This window comes from Bos grunniens, chromosome 15 (genome assembly GCF_055505025.1).
Source record: "Bos grunniens cultivar Pamir isolate PY7600 chromosome 15, Bosgru_T2T1.0, whole genome shotgun sequence".
Classification (NCBI taxonomy): Eukaryota; Metazoa; Chordata; class Mammalia; order Artiodactyla; family Bovidae; genus Bos; species Bos grunniens.
The window spans coordinates 55,741,104-55,756,390 of NC_141179.1; the positions used below are offsets into that span (position 1 = coordinate 55,741,104).

At 40.5% G+C, this 15,287-nt stretch overlaps 1 protein-coding gene across 14 annotated transcripts in view; it reads left to right on the forward strand.

Moving 5' to 3' along the window:
* Positions 1–15,287, forward strand: part of UVRAG (UV radiation resistance associated) — a 331,316-nt gene that overhangs the window by 13,028 nt on the left and 303,001 nt on the right. The window lies entirely within an intron of this gene.

Genomic DNA, 15,287 nt, shown 5'->3' on the forward strand with positions numbered 1-15,287 from the left:
TTTGCCTGCAAAGGTGCTTGGTATGTAGTAACTGCTCAGTGCTCAAGAAATGTTAGCTGTTACTGTCTCTGCTACTACTACTGCTCTTTGTCAGGCTCTGAGGATACAGGATAAATAAGGCACTGTCTTTGTCCTGGAGGGATTTGTAATCTGATGGTTAAGGCAACTATATCAGCAGACCATTTTAGTGTAATGTAAGAGATGGTTTGAATTAAGTGCTGAGGTGGAAGAGAGTAGGAAAAGGAGTCAAGCGGAGACACCAGCTTGAGCAGAAAGGTAAGTAGGTGTAGAAGGGAATGGCAGATAAATTGCACGAGGCTGGAGTTTAAGGCTCTTGAAGGAGAATGGTGGAAACAAGCTGGAGAGGTGTAGTTTGGGATCAGATTATAAGGGGCCATGTATGCCCTGCTTTGAAATTTGGACATTGTCCTCAAGGTAGAGGGGAGGACTTTTTTTAATAGACTTTAGTTTTTAGAGCAACTTCAGGTTCACAGCAAAATTGAGCAGAAGTTACAGAGATTTTCCAAATACTTTCTGCCCCTGCATTTACATTTTTGTTTTTAGCTGCTAAATTGTGTCTGACTGTTTTGTGACTTCATAGCTGTAGCCCGCCAGGGTCCTCTGTCTTTGAGATTTCCCAGGCAAGAATACTGGAATGGGTTGCCATTTCCTTCTCCACGGGGATCTTCCCGACCAAGGGATGGAACCCCGGTCTCCATCATTGCAGGCGGTTTCTTTACCACTGAGCCACCTGGGAAGGCGTAGCCTCCCCTGTTAGCAACTTCTTCCACTGCAGTTATACATTTCTCACACATCATCAATGTAGTTCATTGTTTACGCTAGGGTTTACCTGCACCCTTATGGCAGAAAGTGAAGAAGAACTAAAGGACCTTTTGATAAAAGTGAAAGAGGAGAGTGAAAAAGTTGGCTTAAAGCTCAACATTGAGAAAACTAAGATCATGGCATCCGGTCCCATCACTTCATGGCAAATAGATGGGGAAACAATGGAAACAGTGTCAGACTTTATTTTGGGGGGCTCCAAAAGCACTGCAGATGGTGACTGCAGCCATGAAATGAAAAGACTCTTGCTCCTTGGAAGAAAGCTATAACCAACCTAGACAGCATATTAAAAAGCAGAGACATCACTTTATCAACAAAGATCCATCTAATCAAGGCTATGGTTTTTCCAGTAGTCATGTATGGATGTGAGAGTTGGACTCTAAAGAAAGCTGAGTGCGGAAGAATTGATGCTTTTGAATGTGGTGTTGGAGAAGACTCTTGAGAGTCCCTTGGACTGCAAGGAGATCCAACCAGTCCATCCTAAAGGAGATCAGTCCTGGGTGTTCATTGGAGGGACTGATGTTGAAGCTGAAACTCCAATACTTTGGCCACCTGATGCAAAGAGCTGACTCATTGGAAAAGACCCGGATGCTAGGAAAGATTGAGGGCAGGAGGAGAAGGGGACGACAGAAGATGAGATGGTTGGATGGCATCACTGACTCAATGGACATGAGTTTGGGTGTACTCCGGCAGTTGGTGATGGACAGGGAGGCCTGGCGTGCTGCGGTTCATGGGGTCACAAAGAGTTGGACACAACTGAGTGGCTGAACTGAATTACCTTTGGTATTGTACATTCTTGGTTTTGACCATACATATAATAATATGTGTTCACCAGTGTAGTGTGATGCAGAGTAGTTTCACTACCTGAAAAATCCTTTGCACTATACCTACACCTCCTGGTCTTTTAACCCTTGGCAACCACTGATTCTTTTACTGTCTTCTAAGTCTTACCTGTTCCACAAAGTCATAGCTGGAATCATACAGCTCCTCTGAGTAAATATCAAGGAGCACAATGCCTGCGATGTATGTGAAGAGCATTTTATGTTACAAGTTTAATTTCATAAGAAGCTGCCAAACTGACTTCCAAAATGACTGTATCAGTTCACATTCCCACTAGCAGTGAATGAAAATTGTTCCACATCCTTGTCAGCATTTGGTGGTGTCAGTTTTCTGGGTTTTGGCTTTTTTAATAGGTGTGTAGTGGTATCATGTCGGAGAAGGCAATGGCACCCCACTCCAGTACACTTGCCTGGAAAATCCCATGGATGGAGGAGCCTGGTAGGCTGCAGTCCATGGGGTCGCTAAGAGTCAGATACGACTGAGCGACTTTACTTTCACTTTTCACTTTCACGCATTGGAGAAGGAAATGGCAACCCACTCCAGTGTTCTTGCCTGGAGAATCCCAGGGACGGGGGAGCCTGGTGGGCTGTCGTCTACGGGATCTCACAGAGTCGGACGCGACTGAAGTGACTTAGCAGCAGCAGCGGTATCATGTTGTTATAGTTTGCATTTCCCTAGTGAAAAATGATGTGGAACCTCTTTTCATATGTTTATTTGCTGCTTATGTATCTTATTTGGTGAGGTGTCTGTTAAGGTCTTTGGCCCATTTTTCATTCAGGTTGTTTTTGTTTTTTTATTGTTGAGTTTATGAGTCTTTGTATATTTTGGGTAACAGTCCTTTGTCAGATGTGTCTTTTGCATATATTTTCCTCTGTGGCTTGCTTTCTCATTCTTCTGACATTGTTTTTCAGAGAACAGAAGTTTTAAATTTTAATGAAGTCCAATTTATCAATTATTTTTTTCATGGAGAGAGTGTTTGGTGTTGTATCTGAAAAGTAGTTGCCATTCCCAAGGTCACCTAGATTTCTTCTATGTTATCTGCTCTGAATTATAGTTTTGCATTTTTACCTTTAAGTGTATGGTCCATTTTGAGTTGGTTTCTGTAAAAGGTGTAAGGTTTGGTCTAGATTCTTTTTTTTTTTTTTTGGCATGAAATCCAGTTATTTCAGCACCATTTGTTGAAAAGACCATCTTTGCTCTGTTGTATGGGCTTTGCTCCTTTGTCAAAGATCAGGTAACTATACTTATGTGGTCTCTTTCTGAGCTCTGTATTCTGCTCCTTTGATTTACTTGTTTATTTAGTTTGTCAGTGTTCACAAAAAATATCTCACTGGAGTTTTAATAGGGATTGCATTGAATCTATAGATCAAATTGGAAAGAATTGACATCTTGACAATATTTCATCTTCCTATCCATGAATATATGGTGTTTCTCCATGTATTTAGTTGTTCTTTGCTATCGTTCGTTAGAGTTGTATAGTTTTCCTGTAGATCTTTTTCTTGTTTTGTTAGATTTATACCCAGGTATTTCATGTGGGGCTTCCCTGGTGGCTCAGCTGGTAAAGAATCTGCCTGCAATGTGGGAGACCTGGGTTCGATTCCTGGGTTGGGAAGATCCCCTGGAGAAGGGAAAGGCTACCTACTCCAATATTCTGGCCAGGAGATTTCCGTGGACTCTGTAGTTCATGGGGTCGCAAACAGTCAGACACGACTGAGCAACTTTCACCGATGTAACTGATTTCACTTTGAAGGGACATTAATGTAAATGATATTATGATTCTAAATGCAAATTCTACTTGTTTGTTGCTGGTATATCCAGGAGTTTTTGGTTGATTTTCTTAGATTTTCTACATAAATGATAATATCATCTGTTGAACAAAGACAGTTTTATTTCTTCCTTCTCAATCTCTATACCTTTTATACCTTTTCTGGTTTTACTGCTAGTACAAGCTAGTCCTTTTTTCTTTGCTTTTTTAAACTTTTTGTTTAGAGAGAATTACAAGCTTATTGAAAAATTGCAAAAGCAAAACTTACACAAGAACACCTTTATACCCTTTACCCAGAGTTATCTATTGTTAACATTCCATTTGCTTTATCATTTGCAAGCTCTCTCTTCCTAGGTGTATACAGATATAGATGAGGTTTTTTCATGTGTGAATCATTTGAAGTTACATACTTTATGACCTTAAATACTTTAGTATATATTTCTTAGAATAGGTATGTTCTCTTTTATATCCAAAGTATAGTTTTTAGTTTCAGTAAATTAACATTGATATAATGCTTTTTATCTAATCTGTGGTTCATATTCTGTCAGTTGATCCCATAATGTCCTTAATAGAAAATTTCATTCACCAGTTCCTTCTCCAGTCTAGAGTCAGATATTCCATTTAGTTGTTTCATCTCTTCTTTGAGGTAGAACATTTCTACAACTTTTCTTTGTCTCTTTTTAGTGTCAATGTCATAATACAGATAGACTGCTTCCTCCCTTTTTAAAGTAGACTATTCGTTTTCTGTGTATCTGGTATTTCCTCATGGTTAGATTCAGATTATGCATCCTCTCAATTGAAATTTCACGTGTGGTGATGTGTCCTTCATAGGGTATCGCTTCTGGAGGCATGTGATGTCCATTTGTCCCTTACTGGTGATGTTTATTTTGGTCACTTGGTCAAGATATTGTCTGATTTCTCAAACATGTAATTCTGTTTATGTGTGTCTGCCCTTGCAACTAACTAATAAACAGACTGTTGGGGAGACACTTTGAGACCATGCATATATCCAGCTCCCCATGAGGTTTATCATCCATTGATGGTTTTTGTCTGAGCTAATCTTGGTGCCATGATTGTGGTAAAACTGATTTCCCAGCTCTCAGCACTTTCTCCACATTTACCAGTCTGCCCTTGGCATTGTGCTGTGAGGATGGGAGGATAGTTTTGAGGAGAGACGGATGATGAGAGAAGTGGTTGAGTAGAGAGTGGTGCGGAGAAGGCAATGGCACCCCACTGCAGTACTCTTGCCTGGAAAATCTCATGGATGGAGGAGCCTGGTGGGCTGCAGTCCATGGGGTCGAGTAGAGTCGGACACGACTGAAGCGACTTAGCAGCAGCAGCAGCAGAGAGTGGTGAGGAGAAGACTGCTGATGAAGTTTCTAAATAAGGGGAGACTGAGGCCTGAGCTGTGAGGCAGTGTGAGATATTCATCATTCATCATTTCTTTATTCCTTCAACAGACATTTATTGAATGTCTGTGTAGCTGTGCTTGGGATAAAAAGACAGTTCTGGTTCTTAAGGAGCATATGGTCATTGAGGCTACAAAAGGGCCAAGAGTTGTGACAAAATATAAGTCCTTACCTTTTTATTTTATGTCATGCTGTCTTCTGTTTTTAGTAGCTAATGTCTTTAGAACCATTTTCATAGTATTTTTAGCCCTAGTAGTTAGAACCATCTCCCCCACTTAACAGGTGAGAGAATCAAGGCCCAGAAAAGAACAGTGAAGAGCTAGAGTTCATGCTCCAGCTATTTTGGCTTTAAATTCAGAGCTTTTCCCACTACCTCACTCTGTTAGCTTCTTGGATTTAAAACATAGTTTTCCAGTTTCATCGTTATCTCTACCTTCATAAATCTGTATTGCTCAGGCTAGGTGGATAGATTTCGAAGCTACAGGTAAACTGACCACTAAAAGCTGAAGCAGCTGTATGGTGATTGGTGATAATGGTAATATAATTGAACTATCATTTGTGACAGTACTGTGTCTTCATGCTTTGCAGTTCTTCTGTTTACTCTTCAGGGCTTTCCTGGTGGCTCAGACAGTAAAGGATCTGCCTGCAATGCGGGAGTTCCTAGGTGCGGAACTCTGTGTTGGGAAGATCCCCTGGAGAAGGGATAGGCTACCCACTCCAGTATTCTTGGGCTTCCCTTGTGGCTCAGCTGGTAATCTGCCTGTAATGCAGGAGACCTGGGTTCAGTCCCTGGGTTGGGAAGATCCCTTGGAGAAGGGAAAGGCTACCCATTCCAGTATTCTGGCCTGGAGAATTCCATGGACTTCAAAGTTGGACACAACTGAGCGACTTTAACTTTGAAATGAGATAGCAGAGCTGGGAATCAAATCTAAGCTGAGTTTATACCACAGCACAAAACCAGTGTTTGATAAAATTGGAATAAATAGCTCACAATCTGATTTTGGACTGGAGCACATGCCCTTTGTTTTTCTCAGGTTGATTTAACTGAACTCAATTTGTGGCTGGTAGTCTCTGGAACAAAGGCACCCCACTCCAGTACTCTTGCCTGGAAAATCCCATGGACGGAGGAGCCTGGTGGGCCGCAGTCCATGGGGTCACTAAGAGTTGGACACGACTGAGCGACTTCACTTTCACTTTTCCTTTCATGCATTGGAGAAGGAAATGGCAACCCACTCCAGTGTTCTTGCCTGGAGAATCCCAGGGACGGGGGAGCCTAATGGGCTGCCGTCTATGGGGTCACACAGAGTCGGACACGACGGAAGCGACTTAGCAGCAGCAGTCTCTGAAACTGTTTACCCTGGTGCTTCAGTGTGTTGGCTGTTGCACAGGAGCTAGTCCTCATGTTAGGGGTGGCTTCATCTGCCTGTTCATCTGTTTCTCTTGTGGCTGACATCTATCAAAGTCTTCCCATATTATTTGGTCTTAAAAAAGTCAAAGCTTCTTGGTGTAGATGTGGAAATGGGGCAGAGACCAGGGCTCTTAATCTTACTGAATTTGTGTGGGAGAGGCAGTCAGAGGTATTTGGTCTTTTATTTCATTGTGTAGATCCGGGCATATCATGAGTGCTCAGGAAATGTTCCGATGCTTTGGTTTCTTAGGGTACAGTGTATAGGAGAGAATTATGAAGACATGAGGATGTTTGTGAATGTTGTAAGTTTATTGAAACAGATTGGGATCGAAGATGGTACTGGAAAGAAGATTTAAGGCCTTTGGATTTACTTAGTAAAGCTTGATTACAGTGGGAGGACCTTATTAGAGTAACGAATCCTGGGTTAGTTCTGGGGCAAAGAGGGAGGGGTAATGGGAAGAAATAATGGAAATGAAAACATGAAGGTTCTGAGTTAGGATTATGAAATTACAGTTTGCTAATCTTGGTAGATTTTAAACATAGATTCTGCCTGTAATTAGCATGTTAACATTTAATGCATAATGGGTCATTCCTTCGTGGTCCACTGGTTGGGACTCTGTGCTTCTACTATAGGGGGCATAGGTTCAATCCTTGGTCTGGGAACTAAGATCCTATATACTGTTCACCTCGGCGCCGCCTGCCCTCCCTCCCCAAGAAAAAGCATAATAGCTTGTATTTTCTTAAAGAATTGTATAGAACTTACAGTTTGTAAGTGAGCTCTTGTTTGCAGAAGAGTAAGTCAATATAGGTACAAGAAGGAAGCTGGTTTTTCATACTATAAGCAATGATAGCTTTAGGAAAATAAATGAAAAGTGTGGAAAAGAAGAAACATGTGCCTGAGATATTGTGAAGGAAGAATTGATGGGGTGGATCGCTGATTAGAAATGAGAGTTGGGGCATGGGATATCTGCCTGGCAAGGATGTCTCGAAGGTTTTGAAACAATCACGTGCATGGTGTACATGTACACATGGCCTAGGGGATCAGACCTGGGTGCAAATCTTGAATTTGCTCTTTACTAACAGCGTAAACATGGGTGGGCCCATTTACTTAAGGCCTTAATTTTATTATCTAAAAAATAAGCAAAATGGCTTAGATTAATGCTTAGTAAAACAGACTGCCAGGGGAGCTTGTTAAAATGTAGATTCAGACTGAGTCAGGTTTGTAGTGGGACCTGAAATTCCACATTTCGAAGTTCCCAGGTAATACTGCATAGCAAAGGTTTAGATGGCTTTCAGGATCCTTTTCAGTTCTATAATTCTATTTATTTAATGTTTTTCTTTGGAGATCTGTTATACTCCTGTGACTTTATTATCTCTATTTAGATAGATAAATTCTAAATCTGTCTCTTTACTTCAGATTAGAAAACGCCTAAATCAATTCGTCGTCTTAACACTAACCACATCCCTTTCTTGACATCCGTATTTCTGTTCGTACTTTATATTCTTAAAATACTTTGATTTTTCAGAGAGCTTTTATATCCATAATTTCATTTGATTCTTAAAATAACCCACAGAGGTAAGCATGCAGGAAATGTTTCTATTTTATGGAAGAGGAAATAGGCTCAGAGGGACTCCGTGACTTACTCACTAGTAAGTGGTTAGAACCACCCTCGAGTTCAGGATTACTGACTCCCTTACCACGATGTCACACCGCTTCTGGTAATGGCTGTCATGGATACCCCGGCTTGAGGGTTGGTTGCCATCTCTTTACTTAAAAATGTAAATTTAGTTTTATTTTAAAAAATAGATTATATATTCATATGGATTACAGCTCAGCAATATATGAGGATACAGTGAAGAGTTCATACCACTCTGTGTCCCAAATACCCACTTTCCCTTTGCTTGGACAACCAGTGTTATCAGTTATATTTTATGCTTCTCCTATCATTAAAGAATTATATTCTTTTTTCCTGTTAAACACAAATGATGACTTATTAAACATTATGTATAAACTGTACTATTTTTTAAAACAACTAATAGTGTATTATACAGATTGTTACATATCAGTGCTCAGAAAGCTGCCACATAATTTACTCTTTATGGTCCCACACTGTTCCAGTGTAGGATATGTATATACATCAGCAGTCCCCTATTGATGAACATTTAACGTATTTCCAGGTTTTGCTAGTATTGTATTACATATATCATGTTGTATATCTGCAAGTGTGTTTTTAATACAGGTGTGGAAGTAACATATATGTATTTATAATTGTGCCATCTTTTAGAGGTTTTACCAATTATACTTTTTTCAGGAAAGTGTCTGTTTTGCCACTGCCTGTCTCTGAATATGTTATCAGACTTTGTGATCTGTGCCAATTTTAGTGTAGTTTTAAGTTGCATTATGAGTCTCTTATGAGTGAGGTTGAGAATCTCTTCTAAAGTGCTATTTGTATCTTCTGTGAATTAATCTGTTAATATTCTTTGTCAGTTTTTCTGTTGGGTTGTTGGGCTTTTTGTTCTATGAACAGTTTTATTTTATTTTTGGCTGTGCCTCATAGCTTGTGGGATCTTAGTTCCCTGACTAGGGATTAAAACCAGGCCCCTGTCAATGAAAGCACTGAGTCCTAACCACTGGACCACCAGGGGATTCCCATATGAACTCTGTGTTTTAGTGAAATCGTCTTTGTTATAAGAATTGAAATTTTTTTGTTAGGTTTTTTTTTTTTTTTGACTTTGCATATGATAGTTTTTGTCATGCATAATTTAAAAACATTTTATGTAGGAAATTTTATTGATTTTTTTTCCCCCTCTTTTTATAGCTTCAGAGTTTTATGTCATTCTTAGACCTTTGAGGTTATAAAATAATTCTTCATGGTTTCTTTTGGAACTTTTATTATGCTTTAATTATTTACATTTGAATGTTTTTAAGCCACCTGAAATTTGATATATGTAGATATTTCTTTTCTTTCCTTCCCTTTCCCTTTACTGATGGCTACTCTATTGTCCTAACAATTTTATTGATTAGTTCTTATTTCTCTTTTATTTTTCCTTTATTTCTTTTAACAATCTTCTGTTTGTCCTCAACCATATCCGTTATCTAATTAGTATCCCCATTAAGCCCAATTTTGTCTTTGCGCTCCTATATAGTCTTATCCTTTCTGTTCTTATTGATACTATTTTAAAACTTTTTTATTATGGAAATTTCAATGAATAATGAAGTATCTATATGTATATTTTATGTATCAATGTATATTGAAATGCATACATACGGGAGGGTGGGATAATAAACTCCGAAGTACCTATTACTTGTTATTGGTAATAACCATCAATAACTGTCACCTCATGGTAGGGCTTTTATCTGTATGCCTAACTACTTGCCTCACCCTGATTAATTTGAAGCAGATTGCAAGCACGATGTTACTGTGTACTTGGGCCACTTGTCTTCTGTCTTCCAGTGTTTATCCTCCCGGTCATCCTTTATAGTTCTGTGTCTATCTTGTTCGGTCTTATATTTCTATAGTAACGGTTCTTTAATTAAATGCTCTTTGAAAGTATATGCTGGATACTTTTACCTCAGACTAGCTTTCTTTGGTGTGCACAAACTCCAGTTCTTTAGAAAGATTACGTACTCTGAACCTGGGGAATCCCATGTTTGTACCTCCACAGTTCCTAGCATAGTCTGGAGAGGAAAATAGAAGAAAGGGGAATAAGAGAGGGAGGGTGAGAGACAGACACTCACCGAGAACAATACTGGGTCTGTCGCTGCAAAGACCTGTTTTTTAGAGCAGTTCTCCTCAAGAATCATGGGGGGAAAGGGCAAGTTTGGACTTTCCCCCTAGACTGGGGGTAAATAGGATGGAGATTAAAAAAAACCAAGCCAGAGTCAAAATGTCTAAGAAGTATAGAAAGTTCAGAGCTATAGATCAGATCAGATCAGTCGCTCAGTCGTGTCCGACTCTTTGCGACCCCATGAATCGCAGCACGCCAGGCCTCCTTGTCCATCACCAACTCCCGGAGTTCACTCAGACTCACGTCCATCGAGTCAGTGATGCCATCCAGCCATCTCATCCTCTGTCGTCCCCTTCTCCTCCTGCCCCTAATCCCTCCCAGCATCAGAGTCTTTTCCAATGAGTCAACTCTTCGCATGAGGTGGCCAAAGTACTGGAGTTTCAGCTTTAGCATTATTCCTTCCAAAGAAATCCCAGGGCTGATCTCCTTCAGGATGGACTGGCTGGATCTTCTTGCAGCCCAAGGGACTCTCAACAGTCTTCTCCAACACCACAGTTCAAAAGCATCAATTCTTCGGCGCTCAGCCTTCTTCACAGTCCAACTCTCACATCCATACATGACCACTGGAAAAACCATAGCCTTGACTAGACGGGCCTTTGTTGCAAAGTAATGTCTCTGCTTTTGAATATGCTATCTAGGTTGGTCATAACTTTCCTTCCAAGGAGTAAGCGTCTTTTAATTTCATGGCTGCAGTCACCATCTGTAGTGATTTTGGAGCCCAGAAAAATAAAGTCTGACACTGTTCCCACTGTTTCCCCATCTATTTCCCATGAAGTGGTGGGACCGGATGCCATGATCTTCGCTTTCTGAATGTTGAGCTTTAAGCCAACTTTTTCACTCTCCACTTTCACTTTCATCAGGAGGCTTTTTAGTTCCTCTTCACTTTCTGCCATAAGGGTGGTGTCATCTGCATATCTGAGGTTATTGAATTTTGTCTTTTCTTGTGGAGAAGGCTGTTAGTGCTTAGTAAGTGACTGAATTAAGTTCTAGGACTTACTTGAACTTGGGTGAGAGGAGAGTTAATGTCAAAATGAGGGCTTTGGGTCCGAGGTTGTGTAATTTATGTCAGAGAAAGTTCTCAATTAGGAACAGGAGCTGTAAAGTGTTTTATGAGACTTTAGAGTTGATGGTTTGTTTAAATCTGTAACATTGCCTGTTGGCATCATTTGCTTTCTATCCAGTAACCCCAAGTGGTAGTTTTAAAGCATTTTTGTGTTCTTTCAAAACTTTTCACAATGAGTCTTTCAGGTGGGATCAAAAGATTAGATGAAATAGAATTCTGTAATATAGAACGGGCTTTTTTGTTTTAAAAAGACTGACCTAATTTATCAAGCTTACATTCTTGATTTGGTAATTCAGCATTTTTACCTTCTGTGGAAATGTGGGAAACATTTTCTCTCAGGTTTGCTTTTGTTGCCCCTCAAAAAAGTGTGCCAAAGTAGCAGTAACCTGAGTTAACCTGGGCCTTAATTCTTCCATGCCCTTTAGCCTGGTCCCATGCTGAGAGTAAAGGCTGGATCTGAAAAGGAAGTGAATTAAGAATAGGGAAGGGGAAAGATACTCAGAACAAGTTTGACTACTTTTTCAAATCAAATTCTACTTTAAAAAGTCTCATAACTCAGTGATTTTCTACGTTAAGGGTTAGCAAAGTGTGGCTAATGGTCATTGCTTTTTGTAACCACTGATGAAATAAGAAAGATTTTGACATGGCTAAAGGATTATAAACAACCATGTTTAAACCCAAAGAATTTGCAGAGACAGAATGCACCCTGAAAAGCTTGAAATGTTTACTTTCGGAACCTTTTAAAACAAGTTGACCAACCCTTGATCTACATCACTCAGGGTGTACAGTAGTAGTTTTGTGTACATTTAAAAGTTTTTGCTCTTTTGTTTGTGTTTCATATTATCACTTTGTTTTTGTAATGGTTATGTAATTTTCCACTGTATGAATATGCCACAATTCAAGAGTGGTTTTTCAGTTTTTGCTTTTATAACTAATATTTGCACACATTTTTGTGATTTGTGGAATTGCTTGGTCAAATATTATATACACTTTGGTAATTGTTGCTAAATCACCCTCCTTCCAAAATGGACCAGTTTATATTTTCCCCAACATCATTTTCCTTACTAGTACCAACCTGACAGAAACTAAACTGTTTGGTTAATAGATTTCTTTGTTTTATATTGCTGAGTAACAAACAAAAAATTTTGTGGCATAAAACATCATCATTTATTTTGCTCATGAAAAGTTTTGTTTCGGACTGGGTGAGAACAACTTGTCTGTGCTTTACTTGATGCCGTTTCTGGCATCTCAACTGCTCGGTGCTGAAATGGTCATTTGTGTGTCAGGTTAAGCTGGACGCTCTTAGCTGGGACTGAGCAGAACACCTTCCAGGCCTTTAACATGTGGCTGCTTGGCATCTTCACCGAGTTGAGTTCAGTTCAGTCGCTTAGTCACGTCCGCCTCTTTGCGACCCCATGAACCACAGCACGCCAGGCTTCCCTGTCCATCACCAACTCCCGGAGTCCACCCAAACCCATGTCCATTGAGTCGGTGATGCCATCCAACCATCTCATCCTCTGTCATCCCCTTCACCTCCTGCCCTCAATCTGCCAGCATCAGGGTTTTTCCAGTGAGTCAGTTCTTCACATCAGGTGGCCAAAGTATTAGAGTTTCAGCTTCAATATCAGTCCTTCCAGTGAACACCCAGGACTGATCTCCTTTAGGATGGACTGGTTGGATCTCCTTGCAGTCCAAGGGACTCTCAAGAGTCTTCTCCCACACCACAGTTCAAAAGCATCAATTCTTCTGTGCTCAGCTTTCTTTATAGTCCAACTCTCACATCCATACATGACTACTGGAGAAACCATAGCCTTGACTAGATGGACCTTTGTTGGCAGAATAATGTCTCTGCTTTTGAATATGCTGTTTAGGTTGGTCATAACTTTCCTTCCAAGGAGTAAGCGTCTTTTAATTTCATGGCTGCAGTCACCATCTACAGTGATTTTGGAGCCCAGAAAAATAAAGTCAGCCACTGTTTCCACTGTTTCCCCATCTATTTGCCAAGAAATGATGGGACTGGATGCCATGATCTTAGTTTTCTGAATGTTGAGCTTTAAGGCAACTTTTTCATTCTCCTCTTTCACTTTTAGCAAGAGGCTCTTTAGTTCTTCTTCACTTTCTGCCAAGGTTCAATGCTGAAAAGAGCAATATTGCATAGGAACCTGGAATGTTAGGTCCATGAATCAAGGCAAATTGGAAGTGGTCAAACAGGAGATGCCAAGAGTGAACATCGACATTCTAGGAATCAGTGAACTAAGATGGACTGGAATGGGTGAATTTAACTCAGATGACCATTATATCTACTACTGTGGGCAGGAATCCCTTAGAAGAAATGGAGTAGCCATTGTAGTCAACAAAAGAGTCCGAAATGCAGTACTTGGATGCAGTCTCAAAAATGACAGAATGATCTCTGTTCGTTTCCAAGGCAAACCATTCAATATCATGGTAATCCAAGTCTATGCCTCTACCAGTAATGCTGAAGAAGCTGAAATTGAATAGTTCTATGAAGACCTACAAAACCTTCTAGAACTAACACCCCCAAAAGATATCCTTTTCATTATAGGGGACTGGAATGCAAAAGTAGGAAGTCAAGAAACACCTGGAGTAACAGTCAAATTTGGCCTTGGGGTACGGAATGAAGCAGGGCCAAGGCTAATAGAGTTCTGCCAGGAGAATGCATTGGTCATAGCAAACACCATCTTCCAACAACACAAGAGAAGACTACACATGGACATCACCAGATGGCCAACACCAAAATCAGATTGATTATATTCTTTGCAGCCAAAGATGGAGAAGCTCTATACAGTCAGCAAAAACAAGACTGGGAGCTGACTATGGCTCAGATCATGAACTCCTTATTGCCAAATTCAGACTGAAATTGAAGAAAGTGGAGAAAACCACTAGACTGTTCAGGTATGACCTAAATTACATCCCTTACCATTATACAGTGGAAGTGAGAAATAGATCTAAGGGACTAGATCCGATAGACAGAAGTGCCTGATGAACTATGGACAGAGGTTTGTGACATTGTACAGGAGACAGGGATCGAGACCATCCACAAGAAAAAGAAATGCAAAAAAGCAAAATGGCTATCTGAGGAGGCCTTACAAATAGCTGTGAAAAGAAGGGAAGTGGAAAGCAAAGGGGAAAAGGAAAGATATACCCATTTGAATGCAGAATTCCAAAGAACAGCAAAGAGAGATAAGAAAGCCTTCCTCAGTGATCAGTGCAAAGAAATAGAAGAAAACAATAGAATGGGAAAGACTAGAGATCCTTACCGAGGGATGACTGAATTCTGAGAAAGAGCATCCAATAAAGAGGTCCAGGTAACTTTGTGATTCAGCTTCAGAAGTCACATGACATCATTTCTACCATAGTCACAGGCCTGTTGTCATTTAAGGGGGAGGGAACATAGACCTCGTTTCGTACAGGAGAAGTGGCAGCCTCACACTGGAAGCGAGCATGTGGGATGGGATGTATTTGTGGGACCATTCTTTGGAAACTGCAGTCTCCATAAGCTGGACTATTTGTTTTGGTGTGCATATCTTTATGAGTAGGATTATGCATCTTCTCATATGGTTACTGACCATTTCCATTTCTTTTCTGGTGGTCTGCCTTTTTATATCCTTTGCCCCCTTTTCTATAGGACCTCTTGAGAGTCCCTTGGACTGCAAGGAGATCCAACCAGTCCATTCTGAAGGAGATCAGCCCTGGGATTTCTTTGGAGGGAATGATGCTAAAGCTGAAACTCCAGTACTTTGGCCACCTCATGCGAAGAGTTGACTCATTGGAAAAGACTGATGCTGGGAGGGATTAGGGGCAGGAGGAGAAGGGGACGACAGAGGATGAGATGGCTGGATGGGATCACTGACTCGATGGACTTGAGTCTGAGTGAACTCCAGGAGTTGGTGATGGACAGGGAGGCCTGGCGTGCTGCGATTCATGGGGTCGCAAAGAGTCGGACATGACTGAGCAACTGATCTGATCTGAACTGATAGTTGATGGATTGTATTGTTGATTTGTAAGAGCTCTTGTAGAGCTATGCATATTAGACTCAAAATTTGCTTAGAAGATACCTCACTGTGGTCTTGGGAGCCATAAAAGGTATGTGGTGGGTGGTAGTTTAGTTTGGTGATGGAGATTTGTGGAGTCTTTATATTTAAGAACCACGGT